Source organism: Triticum urartu, chromosome 2A, assembly GCF_056163025.1.
Source record: "Triticum urartu cultivar PI428250 chromosome 2A, HENAU_Tu73, whole genome shotgun sequence".
Lineage (NCBI taxonomy): Eukaryota > Viridiplantae > Streptophyta > Magnoliopsida > Poales > Poaceae > Triticum > Triticum urartu.
This window is the reverse complement of record NC_141874.1, coordinates 57,002,106-57,022,169: the sequence shown is the minus strand read 5'-3', so window position 1 is coordinate 57,022,169 and position 20,064 is coordinate 57,002,106.

Genomic DNA, 20,064 nt, shown 5'->3' with positions numbered 1-20,064 from the left:
GGTAATACTTTTGATGAAATTCCAACTTCAATCTTTTATAGTCCCATGATCTCATATCATCACATAGCCTATACCATATCAATGTGTCTCCCTTCAAAGATAAAGGGAAGACCTTCTTCTTAGAAACATCATCGGGTATACCAGCAAGCTTAAATAATCCACAAACTTCATCCACATATATTAAGTGCTCATCAGGATGCTTTGTTCCATCTCCTGTAAAAGGGTTAGCTAGCAGTCTTTCCATCATACCCGAAGGAAATTCAAAAGGAATTTCATTTTCAATAGGTTCAGTAGGTTGAGGAGCAACTCTTTGCTCTACTGGACGGGGTGAAGATACCCCTAACAAGCCCCTCGGAGAATTACTTTCCATAGTAACAAGTGACAGTAAATTTCAGCACACTATATAAATTTTTCCTTACCAAATTCCACCTACCAAAGGCGCTACACTCCCCGGCAACGGCGCCAGAAAAGAGTCTTGATGACCCACAAGTATAGGGGATCTATCGTAGTCCTTTCGATAAGTAAGAGTGTCGAACCCAACGAGGAGCAGAAGGAAATGATAAGCGGTTTTTAGCAAGGTATTCTCTGCAAGTACTGAAATAAGTGGTAACAGATAGTTTTGTGATAGGATAAATTGTAACGAGCAACAAGTAACAAAAGTAAATACAGTGCAGCAAGATGGTCCAATCCTTTTGTAGCAAAGGACAAGCCGGAACAAACTCTTATAATAGGAAAAGCGCTCCCGAGGACACATGGGAATATCGTCAAGCAAGTTTTCATCACGTTCATATGATTCGCGTTTGATACTTTGATAATTTGATATGTGGGTGGACCGGTGCTTGGGTGTTGTTCTTACTTGAACAAGCACCCCACTTATCATTAACCTCTATTGCAAGCATCCGCAACTACAACAAAAGTATTAAGGTAAACCTAACCATAGCATGAAACATGTGGATCCAAATCAGCCCCTTATGAAGAAACGCATAAACTAGGGTTTAAGGTTCTGTCACTCTAGCAACCCATCATCTACTTATTACTTCCCAATGCCTTCCTCTAGGCCCAAATAATGGTGAAGTGTTATGTAGTCGACGTTCACATAACACCACTAGAGGCTAGACAACATACATCTTATCAAAATATCAAACAAATACCAAATTCACATGACTACTAATAGCAAGACTTCTCCCTTGTCCTCAGGAACGAATGTAATTACTCACAAAGCATATTCATGTTCATAATCAGAGGGGTAATAATATGCATATAGGATCTGAACATATGATCTTCCACCAACTAGCATCAACTACAAGGAGTAATCAACACTACTAGCAACCTACTAGCACCAATCCCGGACTTTGAGACAAGAATTGGATACAAGAGATGAACTAGGGTTTGGAGATGAGATGGTGCTGGTGAAGATGTTGATGGAGATTGCCCTCTCCCGATGAGAGGAGCGTTGGTGATGACGATGGTGATGATTTCCCCCTCCCGGAGGGAAGTTTCCCCGGCAGATCAGCTCTACCGGAGCTCTAGATTGGATCTGCCAAGGTTCCGCCTCGTGGCGGCGGAGTCTCGTCCCGAAAAGTTCCTTCTCCTTTTTTTCTCATCGAAAGACTTCATATAGGAGAAGATGGACATCAGAGAGCCACCAGGGGGCCCACGAGGTAGGGGGCGCGCCCTAGGGGGGCGCCCCCACCCTCGTGAGCAAGGTGTGGGCCCCTGGCCTTCATCTTTGGCGAGGATTTTTCTTTATTTATTTTAAGATGTTCCGTGGAGTTTCAGGACTTTTGGAGTTGCGCAGAATAGGTCTCTAATATTTGCTCCTTTTCCAGCCCAGAATTCCAGCTGCCGGCATTCTCCCTCCTTATGTAAACCTTGTAAAATAAGAGAGAATAGCCATAAGTATTGTGACATAAAGTGAAATAACAGTCCATAATGCAATAAATATTGATATAAAAGCATGATGCAAAATGGATGTATCAAGAGCCTTCTCGCCCAGCTGACTGATGAAACGGCTGATGGATGCCAAGCAGCCGGTGAATTTTTGTACGTCCAGCAGTCGGGTGGGCACCTCCATCCTCTAGATGGCCTTGATCTTCACAGGGTTGCACTCTATGCCGCGCTCTGAGACCAAGAAGCCAAGAAGCTGGCCGGCTGGTACTCCAAAGACGCATTTCTCCGGGTTGAGCTTGATCTGAAATCGGCGCAGATTCTCAAAGGTCTCCTTGAGATCTTCTAGTAGCATCCCACGCTTCTCCGTCTTCACCACCACATCATCCACATAGACATGAGTGTTTCTGCCGAGTTGCTTAAGGAGACACTTCTGCATGCACCGTTGAAACGTGGCGCCGGCGTTTCTCAAGCCGAATGTCATGGTCAGGTAACAAAAGGCTCCAAACGGCGTGATGAAGGCGGTCTTCAGCCTGTCAGTCGGGTTCAGCTTGATCTGGTGATACCCGGAGTATGCATCCAAAAAACTCAACAACTCGCATCCGGCTGTAGAGTCAATCACTTGGTCGATTCTTGGCAGAGCGAATGGGTCTTTGGGGGATGCTTTGTTGAGGCTGGTATAATCAATACATATGCGCCACTGCTTGTTCTTCTTCAGCACTAGGACCGGGTTGGCCAACCACTCTGGAAAGAACACCTCCATGATGAAGCCGGCTGCCAGAAGCCGGGCTATCTCTTCTCCAACAACTCTTCTTTTCTCTTCTGACAGGCGGCGCAAGGGCTGCCGGACTAGCTTGGCATCAGGTCAGACGTGTAGCTTGTGCTCGGCGAAATCCTTCGGAACACCCGGCATGTCCTTGGGGGACCATGCGAAGATGTCCCGACTCTCATGGAGGAAATCGACGAGCTCGCCTTCCTATTTATTGTCAAGGTTTGCGCCTATGACAGCGTACCTCTCCGGGTGCTCCGGGTCCACGGGTATCTTCTTTGTTTCTTTGGCCAGCTTGAATGAGCCCTCGGCTTCCGACTCCTTGAGGTTGGGTGACATTTCCGGCTGCTTGCCTGCCATTGCCACAACTCGGTCAAGGAGTCACTTCTCTGCTGCGATTACGAGGGACTCGGCCAACCGGCTGCTCTTTGCAGCGCAGGCAGACGACTTCTTGTAGTCTCCTGCTATGGTCAGGATCCCCTTAGAGCTCGGCATCTTCATCTTTAGGTAAGCATAGTGGGGAACTGCCATGAATTTAGCCAGGGCAGGTCGGCCAAGTAATGCATGATAAGGGCTCTCAAGGTCCACCACTTCAAACCAGACTGGCTCTCGGCGGAAATGACTTTTGTCCCCGAAGAGGACATCTATCTGAGTCTTGCCGATTGGTGAGCAGGAAAGGCCAGGTACTATGCCATGAAAAACAGTCCGGCTAGGCTGAAGATGTCTCTGCTTGATCCCTAACTTCTCCATGGTATCTTTGTACGGAATGTTGATGCCGCTGCCGCCATCTATCAGGACTCGGGAGAAGCCAGCAGCTCGCCTCTCTGTGGAAAACGTGGCATCCAACATCAAGGCATAAGAGCCGGGGTATGGCATCACCTCCGGGTGGTCAGCTTTGCTCCAGTTGATGGGCTTCTTCGACCAATGCATGAACTCGGGGGTCTCTGATGCAACTGCATTTACTTCTAGCCGTTGCTGCCGTCTGCTACGCCTATCATCAGCCACGCTGGTGAACACGACATAGGCCCCATGCTCCTCGGGATAATCATCTTGTATGGCACCGACTGGCCGGGTCGCCGGCTGCTGAGGAGGAGGAGGCGGCAGGCCGGCTGACGGAGGAGGCTGGAGTCCGTCGCCCTTGGCGATCCTGGTGAGCCAGTGGCACTTCCGAGCAGTGTGATTGGACGGCTTCGCACCGATATGGAACTTGCAAGGTGCATGTCGGTGTCAAAACCGGCGGATCTCGGGTAGGGGGTCCCAAACTTTGCGTCTAGGCCGGATGGTAACAGGAGGCAGGGGACACAATGTTTTACCCAGGTTCGGGCCCTCTTGATGGAGGTAAAACCCTACGTCCTGCTTGATTAATATTGATGATATGGGTAGTACAAGAGTAGATCTACCACGAGATCAGAGAGGCTAAACCCTAGAAGCTAGCCTATGGTATGATTGTATGTTGTGATTGTTGTCCTACGGACTAAAACCCTTCGGTTTATATAGACAACGGAGAGGGTTAGGGTTACACAAGGTCGGTTACAAAGGAGGAGATATCCATATCCGTATTGCCTAGCTTGCCTTCCACGCCAAGTAGAATCCCATCCGGACACGAGACGAAGTCTTCAATCTTGTATCTTCATAGTCTAACAGTCTAGCCAATAGAGATAGTTCGGCTGTCCGGAGACCCCCTAATCCAGGACTCCCTCAGTAGCCCCTGAACCAGGCTCCAATGATGATGAGTCTGGCACGCAGTATTGTCTTCGGCATTGCAAGGCGGGTTCCTTCTCCGAATACATCACGGAAGAATTTGAATACGAGGATAGTGTCCGACCCTGCAAAATAAGTTCCACATTCCACCGTAGAGAGAATAATATTTTCGCAGATCTAATTTGCTGGCTTGTTTTGGCAGCATGATGTTATGTCATGGCCCGGTGATTATTCGAACCGTTTCCTTTAACCAGCCCCGCACATGACGCGAGGCAGTTTTTCTACACGTCTTGTCAAAGCAGAGATCGTGTCCCCTTATTACGGGATTCTCATCAATACGGGCATGGGTAACCCAACCGCGCCACCAATTACGGCGCTTGGGGGATAAGCGAGTTTTACCAGGCAAGTGGGGACGCTTAGCTTCGTCCGCCCATATAAAGGGATAAGGATTCACCTTTCTATCCACGCCTTCTTCCTCCTTTGCTCATCCGTTTTCGCACACTCGAGCTCTAGCGCCCAAGTCCACACCTCCCACCTCAACCTTCTCCAACCATGTCCGGAGCGGGAGGCAGGTGGATGGTCTCCTCCGTCACGGAGGGAGACATCAAGAAGCTGCGCGGAGCCGGATACTTAGCCGCGAACATCGCGCATCGGCTGCCCGCTGCGGGGCAGATCGTCCCTACCCCGGAACCTCACAAGAGGGTAGTTTTCCTTCACCACTTCCTCCACGGACTAGGGTTTCCCCTCCATCCATTCGTCCGTGGTCTCATGTTCTACTATGGGCTGGACTTTCATGATCTGGCCCCGAACTTCATCCTCAACATTTCGGCATTCATCGTCGTGTGTGAGGCTTTCCTCCGCATCCGGCCCCACTTCGGCCTGTGGTTAAAGACCTTCAATATCAAGCCGAAGGTGGTATGAGGCCAACAAGCAGAATGCGGCGGAGCCATGGTGGGCAAGATGCCCAACGTTATATGGCTCAAAGGCTCCTTCGTGGAGACAATAAAGGGATGGCAATCGGCGTGGTTCTACATCACCGAGCCGCGCGACGCCAAATGGGTGGCAGCCCCCGAGTTTCGATCCGGATTCCCCACACGGCTCACTTCCTGGAAAGAGAAGGGCTTGTCATGGGGTTCGTCGATGGAGCTGGATGGACTCCAGAAATGTATCCGGAGTATGGAGAGCAAGAAGCTCAAGCTTGTCAACATAGTCCAAGTTATGCTCATCCGCCGGATCCTCCCGTGTCAACAACGGGATTTTACCTTGTGGGAGTTCGACCCGGCCCGGCACCAGACTCTAAGCGAGCTCTTTGATACGACGCACAAGGACGTATGGAAGGTGCTGTTCAAGGGCGCCGAGGTCCCTCCTTCTCTCGCCGAGGACCGCGGACTAAGCGCAAAGCGCCTAGCACGTTCAGTGAGTTCAATGCGTCCCGTAGGACATTTATTTTCCCTAGCTTAATTATGTGCGGGGTCTAATCTCCATGCCTTTGATAGGACTGGGTGGAGATGTCGGGGCAGATTAACTGTCCGGCCCCTTTTCCCGAAGACACTGCGAGCGCTCTCCTGACGGAGATGCTGACTCTGGCTCCTTACAAGGTGCCGGAGAAGACCAAGAAGGCTAAGGGAACCCGAAAGAGTTCCCGGCGCCAGGTGTTATCGGACTCATCGTCCGATAACACTGCGGCACACTCCTCCCCCGAAGACGAGGAGGAAGAAGAAGATGCTCCCCCTCCAGGCGGGGGAGACAAGAAAAGGAAGGCCGCCCCAACTGGGGAGGCCGAAGGGTCCAAGAAGGGGAGGACTCTCCTTCCGGACAGTTCCACCGCCGCCGACGAGGGCGAAGATGAGTGGTTGCCCCGGGCCAAGCCCCCGGGGAGATCGTAAGTATTCAGATACCAGAGTAACTCATAGCATTCCTTTGTCGCACTACTTTCCCTAACGCCGAACATGATTATGTAGGCTGCCGCGAACCAGCATCGATGTATCATCGAACGGCTCCCTGGGCTCGTCGGACATGGATAGCGATCCAGTCCCGACCGCCACCTCCCCTCATCTTGCTGATGACGCCGAGGTGCTGTCTCAAGAGGCACCGGGGCGAGGGGGAAAGTCCTGGAGGCGCCTCAAGGCGACCTTCCGGACTCCGGGAGCCGCGGGGACGGGGTCCCCGAGAGCTCCGAGTTCGGCCCTCAGCCAAACACCGCGCCGGACCCTCTAGTGGTTCCGGGCTCAGGAAGGCGGCCTCCTTCTAAGAGGGGCAAGACGCCTGTGCCGGTGACCTCTGTCCATCCAGAGGCACCAGACAATCTGCTGGAAGCGCTTCGCAGCGCTTCCATCGACGAGGAGCATCGCACTATCATGAGTGCGGTGATCCAGAAGGTTCAGTCCGCCAAGAGCGGATTGACTGAAGCCTGTGCCAGCCTTCTAACAGGCTTTGAGGTAAGTGTTTTAAAATGTAGTAGAAATGTTACCGCATAGACAGTAGCCCCTGATGCTTTGTTCGGTGTTCACAAAGAAAAGCCGAGCAGAGGATCAAATAATATCGCAGGAGTCTAATATAAGTGTGTCAATATGCATATGCAGGCTTCGCTGCTGGCGTCCACCGCACTGACTGTGGAGGTCGCCGTACTGAAGCAGGACCTCGAGGGGTCCGGGAAAGAGCTCGGCCTTGCCAAGAGGCAGCTCGAGGAGAACAAGGGTAAGTAATACCCTGTCTATAGATATGTATATATAAAAGAGGACGCGATTGCAAAATGACAGGATCATTGTATGTTTGCCAGGGGCCACGACCGAGGTGGCGACCCTGAAGCAAGCGCTAACCAAGGCCAAAGATAAAGCGGCCAAGGAGCGCACCGAGCGGGAAAAACAAGAGGCTCGGGTGGGCGAGCACTACTAGGGAAAACCCTAGCAGTAGCGCTGGTTTTGTGCTCACTAGTAGCGCGGGTAGGCGCGCTACTAATAATGCGCTACAACTATTGCATAGCAGTAACGCGTGCCGCACGCGCTACTGCTAGGACAAATAGCTGCAGCGCTTGTTCACTCCCACGCTGCTGCTAATGTAACTACTGGCAGCGTGTTTTCTTTCCATCGCTACTAGTATTGTTTTTTTATTTTTTATTTTTAGTGTATTTATGCGCCATCGTACAAATATTGGTACAATACCAGTTATGAGGTTTACATCATTATGTCCATAACAATGTGTCAAATGAAGGTGGATTAGGTTCAAGTGGAGGCAATATGTGGTGCATGTCAAAAGTATACTACTAATCCAAACTTGATCTAGTTTGGACTAGTAGTACTTTCGATGTGCACCACATGTTGCCTCCACTTGAATCTAATCCGCTAGCACAAGCTATTTAATCATCATCATAATCATTAGCACCAACAATATTTATTTAATCACCACTAACACTAGCTAATAATAATCATCAGTCATTACCACCAACACTAGCTATTTTATCATCATAGTAATAGTGTAGCACATCATCATCCTCAAACTCATTTCTAGCTAATCACTCCTGCTGCTCTCTCTTAGGTAAAACAACATAAAACATGTGTAGCTCTCCTCCTTGATCAAGTTGGAGCATGCAGATGAACCTGTCTCCTAATTTTGGGTAGCACATCTGTTTGCTGCCCCCTAGTGCTTGTCTGCGCTCCCCCATCACATATCTGGTCCAGTCTTGCACTATTAAGCATTCATCGCTGATCTTGAATGCACTAAAGTAACATGTAGGATATCTTGGTCGTAAGCTAATAATACTCATGGTACCTTTAGTCTCGATCCCATAAGGCACAACATTCATCGGGAGTCCCTGTTGAAGAACATCGTATGGTCACATACTTAGCAATGAAGTTTAGCTTCACAAATAATGTATGGAAAAGATACACTGAGGACAAATAGTAAAAATCTTACCATCCTTCCTAAATAGATGTGACCGTAGTTCATGACGAACACTATTGGTCGCACGTTTTCAGTACTAAGATTTCTAAGTCCAGGAAGAAAATTTGTCTTGACGGTATCAAGATCCTCAAGCCATGAAACATAATGACTTAGCTCCTCGCAGTTTAGTTCAGCCCCGAGACAGTAGTAGGTCCTGTCTACCAAGCGCTGGACATGTTTGCTTGCACCGAAATAAGCTGACAATACAAATTAGTTGTCAACTATTTTTGAATAAACAATATCAAAGACATAAATATGGTTGAGAAACTTACATTTTGGTGTAACTGGAGGCGTCTGCACATCGACCCAGATGTCGGTATTACCTTCAATATCATCTTCCGGACGAATATCAAAGGTGATAACCATATCAGGCTGAAATGCATAAGTCTTGCATAGTGCTCGCCAGTTTTGCATCCAAAATAGGTGTAGTCGTCTGAATTGTATAATTTTGCATGGAAAATATAACCATGCTCGGTCTTCAAATAAACTTTCTTTACCTCCATAGTATGACTGAAACCTATCTTATCCAATACAAAAACTCTTGCATGGTAGGGGATACGCTAGTAGAATAGTAAAAAAATAAGTTGAAGCAAATGAAGCAGATGTCATGCTTAATTACGAAAAAAGACTTGTCATTGTGACTTACTGTATCCACTTCGAAGTTCTCGTCCAGCTTGATGCTGAAGCGCCTATCATCATCTAGGAAGATTCCGTCGCACAGGCCGCGCTCGTCTTCGCAGTATTTGCAAATACCGAAATCATTTTTGTCGTCAGACATTTCCTATGTTCATAGTTAAAACATTAATTGAAAATCGATAAAAGACAACTACCAGGATACTCAACACACAAATCCGGGGCACTCGATATTTCCTACATATTCTGGCAAAAGTCATGCCAAAATTCACGGAAAAATCCGGCATGACCTTTGCTAAAATAGGATATATCGAGCGCCTGAAATTTGCCGGAACAGAAATGAATCAACACTCCGGCAAAACATAGGCCACTCGGAGGTGTAACCTGCAAACATGACCGGCCACTTGGATATTGAGCAACACAAGATATACATTTCAAAATATCTTATAAGACTCAAATTAGCATGCATTCAATAAGCAAAAGTAAATCATCTCATGCGTCCGTACATCGTCGAATATTATCACTAATACATCCCAACTAGTGTCATACATATAACATCACTAGTACAACTAAAACCCTAGCACACGACGGGTATCGGCGCGGGCGGTGGACACCCATAGAGAAGGAACCATCACGGGATCATAGCTCCAGTGAGATCCCTGGAGAACCTGCCAGGTATTGGAGAACCTGTGCTCCAACGCAAACAAGTAGCGACGGACGTGCGCGTCCTCCTCACTGACACGGTGACGCACCACCTCCGCGGAGTCCTCGAGCCTCTGGACCGTCACTGGCCCACGCGACCGCCACCAAAGAAGGTTCGGGTCAACGATAGGCTGGCTCCTCACCAACCTGTGCCCCCCGGTAGGTAGCGCCTCCCAGTACCACCCCGGCGAAGCCCAGTCCCGGACATGGCCCATCTGGTCAAGTAGGTGTCGTCCTCCGCCGACTCGACGACGAGGATGCGGGATAGGCATCGTCCACGTCGATGCGGGAAAATTGCTTTAACTAAAAAAATAGCAACAAGTTCTTACTAACTAGTTCTATTAATTCAACTAGTTCTTACTAAAAATAAACTTACTATAAATAAAAATATTCTAGTACCTAATTAGTACCTAGTTCTTACTAACTAATTAGTACCTAAGAACTACTGCCCTAATTACCATCTAATTTGATGAACCTATAGGGGTGGAAAGTGGTAGCGGATATTCCAATTATCCAACTATAAAGTGAAATAAGTGGTCAAATTTTACTCGTTTTATGATTTATCTTAGAAATTTGATTCGTTTCCACCCTTACATGAACCCTAACTCATTTGAGCCGCATCCGCATCCGATTCGTTTCCACCCTAACTAATTTGATGGAGGTAGAAACCCTAGGCAGAGGTAGGGGAGAGGGAGGAGCAGGCGTGCTCACCTCGGGTGCCTGCGACGAGGGAGGGGCAGGCGGCGTCGAGGTCGTGGTCGGGGCTCCGGGCGGCGTTGAGGTCGGGGGGGCGGGGCGGCGTCCGGGGCGGCGTTGAGGTCGGGGTCGGGGCGGCGTCCCAGGCGGCGTTGAGGTCGGGGGCGGGGCCGGCGTTGAAACTAGGGTCGGGGGCAGCGTGGGGAGAGCGCGGCGCGGCCGAGGGGCGACGGCGGCGGCGAGAGTGGAGTTGATTTGGGGGATGAAGTGGCCGTGGGGAAGGACGAACCGCATGGTTAAGTCAGAAGTACCAGTAGCGCGTTCCAGAAAGGGCGCTACTGCTACATTAGCTACAGCACGTTCTGGAATACACGCTGCAGCTAAGGAGATTAGCAGTAGCACTGGGCCATTATACGCACTACTGCTAGGTTGGGCTAGCCATGTGCGCCCAGTTCAAACGTAGCAGCAGCGCTTTTCGCTAGTACGCGCTACTGCTAAAGTCATAGCAGTAGCGCGGTTTATTTACACGCGCTGCTACTAAGTAGCAGTAGTGCTTGATTTTGTACAGCGCTACTGGTAAAATTCTGTGTATAGGCTTTTCCCTAGTAGTGGAGGTGCAGCAAGAGCTCCAGGCTCTCGTGACGAAGCACGAGGCGTTGGAGCTTGACTCGAAGACGCGAGAGTCTGAGCTTGCCGCGGCCCTCGAGGGCGCAAAAAGTGCCAAGGCCGAAGCCCAAAAGGCCCTCCAGGAGATCGACGCAATGAAGAAGATAGCGGCGGGTAAGGCATTCTATATGCAGAGCAAGCATGCAAAAGTAAATTGCCGATTACTTACCCAAATTTGGAGCTCTCCAGGAGCATTCGCAGATTTGCCCCGCAGCGTGTCGGATGCCGCGCAGTTTTACCAGGCCGAGGAGGAAAGCTCAATGGAGAAGTTGTTCTGGTCTCAGTATACTGGGACCGAACACCCGATGCCTCTGAGCGACTAGCTAAAGCAGCTGGTCGAGCTGCACAAGGCAGCCGAACAGGCCATGAAGGGCCTTATAGTCCAGCTGTGGCCTGGCGACGCCCTTCCGAACAGCTACTTTGGCCTGGTGAGGCGGCTTGTGGATGCCTGCCCACGGCTGGAGGTCGTCAAGCGGTCCATCTGCATCGAAGGTGCACGCCGGGCTTTCGCCCATGTGAAGGTGCAGTGGGCGAAGCTAGACGTCGTGAAGCTGATCAAGGAAGGGCCGCCGTAGGGCAAGGAGCATCGCACCCCCGAAATTTATTATGAGGGTGTCCTGAAGGGTGCCCATATTGTGGCGGACGAATGTGTTGGAAATATGCCCTGGAGGCTATAATAAAATGGTTATTATTATATTTATTTGTTCATGATAATTGTCTATTGTTCATGCTATAATTGTGTTATCCGGAATCGTAATACATGTGTGAATACATAGACCACAACACGTCCCCAGTGAGCCTCTAGTTGACTAGCTTGTTGATCAAAAGATAGTCATGGTTTCCTGACTATGGACATTGGATGTCATTGATAACGGGATCACATCATTAGGAGAATGATGTGATGGACAAGACCCAATCCTAAGCATAGCTTAAAGATCGTGTAGTTCGTTTGCTAGAGCTTTTCCAAATGTCAAGTATCATTTCCTTAGACCATGAGATTGTGCAACTCCCGGATACCGTAGGAGTGCTTTGGGTGTGCCAAACGTCACAACGTAACTGGGTGACTATAAAGGTGCACTACGGGTATCTCCGAAAGTGTCTGTTGGGTTGGCACGAATCGAGACTGGGATTTGTCACTCCGTATGATGGAGAGGTATCTCTGGGCCCACTCGGTAATGCATCAACATAATGAGCTCAATGTGACCAAGTGGTTGATCACGGGATCATGCATTACGGTATGAGTAAAGTGACTTGCCGGTAACGAGATTGAACGAGGTATTGGGATACCGACGATCGAGTCTCGGGCAAGTAACGTACCGATTGACAAAGGGAATTGTATACGGGATTGATTGAATCCTCGACATCGTGGTTCATCCGATGAGATCATCGAGGAGCATGTGGGAGCCAACATGGGTATCCAGATCCCGCTATTGGTTATTGATCGGAGAGTCGTCTCGGTCATGTCTGCGTGTCTCCCGAACCCGTAGGGTCTACACACTTAAGGTTCGGTGACGCTAGGGTTGTTGAGGTATTAGTATACGGTAACCTGAAAGTTGTTTGGAGTCCCAGATGAGATCCCGGACGTCACGAGGAGTTCCAGAATGGTCCGGAGGTGAAGATTTATATATAAGAAGTCAAGTTTCGGCCATCGGGAAAGTTTCGGGGGTAATCAGTATTGTACCAGGACCACCGGAAGGGTCCCGGGGGTCCACCGGGTGGGGCCACCTATCCCGGAGGGCCCCATGGGCTGAAGTGGGAGGGGAACCAGCTCCTAGTGGGCTGGTGCGCCCCCCTTGGGCCTCCCCCTGTGCCTAGGGTTGGAAACCCTAGGGGTGGGGGCGCCCCACTTGGCTTGGGGGGCACTCCACCCCCCTTGGCCGCCGCCCCCCCTTGGAGATCCCATCTCCTAGGGCCGGCTCCCCCCTAGGGGTCCTATATATAGTGGGGGGAGGGAGGGCAGCCGCACCCTAGCCCCTGGCGCCTCCCTCTCCCTCCCGTGACACATCTCCCTCTCGCTAAGCTTGGCGAAGCCCTGCCGAGATCACCGTTGCTTCCACCACCACGCCGTCGTGCTGCTGGATCTCCATCAACCTCTCCTTCCCCCTTGCTGGATCAAGTTGGAGGAGACGTCTTCCCAACCGTACGTGTGTTGAACGCGGAGGTGTCGTCCGTTCGGCGCTAGGTCATCGGTGATTTGGATCACGACGAGTACGACTCCATCAACCCCGTTCTCTTGAACGCTTCCGCTCGCGATCTACAAGGGTATGTAGATGCACTCCCCTCTCCCTCGTTGCTAGATGACTCCATAGATTGATCTTGGTGATGCATAGAAAATTTTAAAATTCTGCTACTTCCCCAACAGAATGTTCAAAGGATGTAATATTTGAGTAAACTTGCTCGTATGATCCTGTATGATGAAAACTTGTTTCATATACGCTATACAACGCTTGTGTGAATTTAAAATATTACCTTCTGTTTAGCCATTTATTCAATCTGAGAGATGGCTAGTCCTCGGCTTCTGCCCCCATGCCACGAGTGCTGAGGTGTTCGGGATAAACCTGAGCACTCTTGTTCCCATATTTGGGTCCTTCGAGGGAGGTGCTCAGCACAACGAACAAGGCAACCGGACTAATAATGCTTTACCACTCTCACTTAGCCATAGAATTCTATAATTTTAAATTTTGGCGAAGCCCCTGGTATTCGAAAGGCCGAATTCGGGGCACGATACACGCCTGTAAGCCGGACAGGACCGGCCCCTCGCCCTAAGCGGCATAAGTCTTTAGGGACTCGAAAAACCTCGCCGAATAGCGACCAGTCTCTCGCCTTATCATGACAGTCAGTTTTAGCTTTCTCTACTGAGGTGTTAAGCCCGGCAGAACCGGGGCACAATCGCAGTAGTTCTCCTAGTGCTACCTTAGCCGATAGAGCGGAATGTAAGGTACCAAAACATAGGAGCCGGGCAAACCCAACATTTGACCAAAGACATGATTCGGAGCTGATGCATATAATGCTATAAGTTCGGGGTGCCGCACTTGTGAAAGTGTTCGGACTTTTCAAACCATATTGTGGGGTACGTAAGCCCCTGGTGTATTGGTCGTACCAAAGTGTACGGTTGCAAGGCGTCGTTAATGAACACACACACATATATATAACAAGAATGCAATAATAGTCGTGATGTTATGCATTGTTTATTCAAAAAGGTGCGTTAAAGCAGAATGATACAGATAGTGCGATAAGCAAAAAGTAGGACTATGTCCCTTCCAAGGGCAAGATGAGGAATGATATGAAATCGAATATTTCGCTCGTTACTGTAATCAACCTGGGAATTCCGTGGTATGACGTAGCTGTCTGCCTCCTTGGTTGCTGCATCATGTGTTCGGCAATAGTGCTGCCGGACCGTGTTTCCAGAGATTAAGGTCCTAAAAAAAGAAAAGATAACCAAACGGGAAGCCCCTAGTGCGGTTTAAGCCGCGTCTTGGGGCGTGCCGCAGTTGTGCCCCCCTCCCCACCTATGCCCATGGTATTTTTAATGCGTAATTATGTACGCGCGGCACGAGTTTCGCCGTTGGGCTGGGATTTGGGGGGGCGCCGTATTGCTACGCGAGCTCAGATCGCGCCAGGCGGTCTATTTGCCGATTGCCCCGAGCGCGCTTGAAGGTGTCCGGGCTTTGAAGCGCCGAACTAGTTGATTGACTTGAGAGGCGGCTTTGCGCTTCTGCTGCGAGGGCCGCGGTGTACTCCTCTGTTCGGAGAGAGCGCTCTGTGTTTCCATTGACTGTAATAACTCCGCGAGGTCCTGGCATCTTGAGCTTGAGGTATGCATAATGCGGTACCGCATTGAATCTAACGAATGCGGTTCGCCCGAGCAGCGCGTGATAACCACTGTGGAACGGGACTATATCAAAGATTAACTCTTCGCTTCGGAAATTATCCGGGGATCCGAAGACCACTTCCAGTGTAACTGAGCCTGTGCAATGGGCCTCCACACCTGGAATGACGCCTTTAAAGGTCGTTTTTGTGGGTTTGATCCTTGAGGGGTCTATACCCATTTTGCGCACTGTGTCCTGATAAAGCAGGTTCAGGCTGCTGCCGCCATCCATAAGGACTCGAGTGAGGTGGAATCCGTCAATGATTGGGTCTAGGACCAGTGCGGCAAATCCCCATGACGGGTACTAGTGGGGTGGTCCCTGCGATCGAAGGTGATCGGACAGGAGGACCAAGGGTTGAACTTTGGGGCGACTGGCTCCAACGCATATACGTCCCTGAGCGTATGCTTCCGCTCCCTCTTGGGGATGTGGGTCGCGTATATCATGTTCACCGTCCGCACTTGCAGGGGAAACCTCTTCTGCCCTCCAGTTTGCGGCTGTCGGGGCTCCTCTTCGTCATCGCTATGCGGCCCCTTGTCCTTGTTTTCGGCAATTAACTTGCCGGCCTGCTTGAACACCCAACAGTACCTGTTGGTGTGATTGGCTGGCTTGTCTGGGGTGCCATGTTTTTGACACGAGCGATCGAGTATACGGTCCAAGCTGGACGAACCTGGCGTACTTTGTTTGAATGGCTTTTTCCGCTGACCGGGTTTAGAGCCTTTGAATCCGGCATTGACTGTCGTATCCTCAGTATTTTCGTTGTTAATGCGGCGCTTATGTTTGTTGCGACGTGACCTGCTATTGCCGTCCTTGGTATCTGAGGTACCATGGTTCTTTGATATATTATTACTGCGAGCCAACCAGCTGTCTTCTCCCGCACAAAAGCGGGTCATGAGCGTCGTGAGAGCTGCCATAGATTTCGGCTTTTCCTGACCAAGGTGCCGGGCTAGCCACTCATCTCGGATGTTGTGTTTGAAAGCCGCTAAGGCCTCCGCATTCGGACAGTCGACGATTTGATTTTTCTTTGTAAGGAACCGAGTCCAGAATTGCCTAGCCGACTCTTCTGGCTGCTGAATTATGTGGCTCAAGTCATCGGCGTCTGGTGGTCGCACATAAGTGCCCTGAAAGTTGTCGAGGAATGCGGCTTCCAGATCTTTCCAACAGCTAATGGAGTCCGCTGGCAAACTGTTAAGCCAGTGCCGCGCTGGTCCTTTGAGCTTTAGTGGGAGGTATTTGATGGCGTGTAAGTCATCACCGCGGGCCATGTGGATGTGGGGGAGGAAATCCTCAATCCATACTGCGAGATCTGTTGTGCCGTCGTATGATTCAATATTTACAGGTTTGAAACCTTCTGGGAATTGATGTTCCATTACTTCGTCTGTGAAGCATAAGGGGTGTGCGACGCCTCTGAATTGGGCTATATCGCGACGCAGCTCGAATGGGTCTTGCCCGCTGTGTTCGGTCCGGCCAGATTTGCTTTTATTGTATCCGGCATGATGTTTATCGTCTCACAGAGTGGTGCGCCGTCGTGATCCGTAGATCAATCTTGCATGCTTTGCTTTGTCCTCCAATATGTCTCGCATGTCTGGCGTATCTCCCCATGCCTTTTTATTTGAATGGCGTTGGGGCATAGGCTGAGCTTTTGGCTGGAATGCCTCTCTATCACGACCACGAGGTGGCCGATCAGCCGTATCATATGCTTCTTCCTTCAGTCGGGGTAGTAACCTGCACTTTGGGTAATTCTTGGAGGGGCGCTCGAGTTTATATTCCTCGGCCGCGAGGACTTCGGTCCATCTGTCAGCTAGCAGATCTTGATCAGCTTGAAGCTGTTGCTGCTTTTTCTTCAGGCTATTTGCCGTGGCCATAAGCCGGCGCTTGAAGCGCTCTTGTTCGACGGGATCCTCTGGTACGGCGAATTCACCATCGCCGAGGCTTGCCTCGTCTTCGGAGGGGGGTATGTAATTGTCATCCCCCTCCTCTCCGCCTGCCGCTCTCTCAGGAGAGCTGGCTCCTTCATCCTCCTGCTCCAAATCTTGCTGGAGGGGATTGTTGTTGTCTTCGGCACTATTCGGAGTGTTATTATCTCCTGTGCCGGTATCACCACTTTTGCTTTGGCGGGACTTAGAGCAGCGCCGCTGACGTCGGCGCTTGGGTTGCTTCTTGGAGGGGTCATCCTCCGCTATCTCGTCGCCATTGCCTTCGTTGGGTGTATCCACCATGTATATGTCATATCACGAGGTGGCTTTCCAGTGCCCTATAGGCGCTGGTTCATGTTCGTCTCCTACATCGTCGTCCATACCATCGATGTCTTCGGAGTCGAAGTTGAGCATGTCGGTTAAATCATCGACAGTGGCTACTAAGTGGGTGGTGGGTGGGCGTCGAATTTCTTCGTCGTCCGCATCCCAATCCTGTTGGCCATAGTCCGGCCAGGGCTCTCCTGACAAAGAGAGAGACCTTAGTGAATTCAGAATGTTGCTGAAGGGCGAGTGCTGAAAGAGTCCGGCACCTTGGAGTCACGGGCTGCGCAGAGGGTTAGGCTAGTGTTCGGCTCGATCGCCGTTGAGACTACAGCCCCTGAGGCGGTGTCTAACCACCCGTCCTCGATTGGCGCAGCTGGCTCCGAGCTAAGGGTCGGAGCTGATGCGGGCGCGGCCTCTGGGGTACTATTCGGTGGCAGAGCTAGGTCATACCCATCGTGACAGTGCGACGCGCCCGGCTGTGGCTCGAATCCGTCAAAGATCAAGTCTCCGCGGATGTCGGCTGTGTAGTTCAAACTTCCAAATCTGACCTGACGGCCAGGGGCGTAGCTTTCAATCTGCTCCAGAAGGCCAAGCGAATTAGCCCGTAGTGCAAAGCCACCGAATACGAAGATCTGTCCGGGGAGAAAAGTCTCACCCTGGACCGCATCGCTATCGATGATAGTAGGAGCCATCAAGCCTAACAGCGACGACACAGAGGAACTCTCAATGAAAGCACCAATGTCGGTGTCAAAACCGGCGGATCTCGAGTAGGGGGTCCCGAACTGTGCGTCTAGGCCGGATGGTAACAAGAGGCAGGGGACACAATGTTTTACCCAGGTTCGGGCCCTCTTGATGGAGGTAAAACCCTACGTCCTGCTTGATTAATATTGATGATATGGGTAGTACAAGAGTAGATCTACCACGAGATCAGAGAGGCTAAACCCTAGAAGCTAGCCTATGGTATGATTGTATGTTGTGATTGTTGTCCTACGGACTAAAACCCTTCGGTTTATATAGACACCGGAGAGGGTTAGGGTTACACAAGGTCAGTTACAAAGGAGGAGATATCCATATCTGTATTGCCTAGCTTGCCTTCCACGCCAAGTAGAGTCCCATCCGAACACGAGACAAAGTCTTCAATCTTGTATCTTCATAGTCTAACAGTCCGGCCAATAGAGATAGTCCGGCTGTCCGGAGACCCCCTAATCTAGGACTCCATCAGTGCATCAAGAGTCTGCTCGTACGAGAAGGTGGGCAGCCAGTTGGGCTTGCCGCCCTTCTGGCGCTTGGGAGGAGGCGGCCCTTCTGGCTACTGACCTTCAACTGTTGCCACCTGCCGGCTCGTGGGAACCGGCTGCATGGCCTTGCGCTTGTTGTCGTTCGGTTGCTGTCACCGACTGGAGTCACCAGCCGGGGTCCGGGGAGCTTGAGGGGCCACCTTGCCCGATACGTTGACTTGAATCTCCGCCCTCATGGAGGAGTCAGCCGTGGCGTACTTGTCTGCTATGATTAGTAGTTCGTCGAGGGTCGTCGGCTCGTCGTAGAGAAGCTTGTGCTTGAGGAGGGTGCCCTCTCAGCACCCGGCAGTGAAGTACTCAATGGCATGCACCTCGTGCACACCCTTGCACGAGTTGTGCAACTCGGCCCATCACGTAAGATAGTCGCGAGTCGACTCGTTGGGGCCTTGGACGCATAAGGAGAGTTGGCGGGGCTTGGGCGGCCGCTTGTACGTGTTGGTGAAGTTGCGGATGAATGCTTCGATGAAATCAACCCAGCTGTTGACACCACGGGGCTTCAGGCTGTTCAACCACGTCCGGGCCGTGCCCTGGAGCATGAGCGGGACATACTTCACAGCAACGCGCTTGTTGCCGTTGGCGATGCTGACGGCTGTGGAGTAGTCGACGAGCCAGTCCTCCGGCTTCACGGAGCCGGTGTACTTGGGTGTGTCTCTCGGGAGAGTGAATCCTTTGGGGAAGGGCTCATCTCGGATGTGCTAGGGATCGGTTGAGGCGATCGATTCGGTGACAGGCATCGTTTTCTCCGATTCCTTCTCGGTGGCCAAGGCGGTCGCTGAGTGATGGGTGATCAACAGGCGGCGGGGAAATGCGCCTCTTCCTGCGGGGAGGAGGAGGCGGACAGTCGTCTCGCCACCGTACTGCTCTTGGGCGACCGTCTTGGTCGCGCTCGATGGTGATGTGAGTCCGGCTGCGGCTGGCAGCCGGATCCTTGTCTCTTTTGTCGCGGACGCCACCAGTCGGCGTCTGGGATGTCGCGCCTTGGTCTTGTCGAGGAGGCAGATCGTTGTATCGCCGGTTGGGCGCTTCAGTCCGGCACCCGGCATCTTGCTGCTCAGCAGCTGCGTCGAGGAGCTGCTGAACTCGCTCCGTCATGTGGCGACGCTCGTCGCCCTCGAGTTTGTCTAACTCGTCTGCTGCCGTTTGGGCAGCTCCTATATTCTCAATTGGCGTGGCGTAGACGGGACGATCTGTCCCGAACATGCTGGCGATGGTCGCGCCACGCTGCCGAACCAAGCCAATGTGGCTAGGCCTGCCAGGAGACGGCCTGTCGCCGATGGCACGCTCCATTTCCCGCTGATAGGCCTTCGAAAGGCGTCTCATGCTGGCCAGCCGGTTGGCGCTCTCGACGAGCAGGACGTGGCGCGCTTCCAGCGTCTCGGCGTCAGCGTCTTCTGGGATAGGCGCAGCCAGGTCCTGCATTGTCGTCTGCAACGGGTCCTGGCCACCTCCGCCAGAGTGCTCGCCATGGTTGATGACGAGCACCTCCATGACGGCGCTGCCGTCGTTGTCCGCGCGAGGAAGCGGCTCATCGTGGACCACTACGTTGGAGGGGAACGCGTCGAGCGACACCGTGTCGGAGTCGACCAACATCGAGTCGGTGGAGCCAACCGACTCCAAGTCAGCAGCAGGCTCGCTGGCGACGCAGAGCTGATCGAGGAGGCTCACGA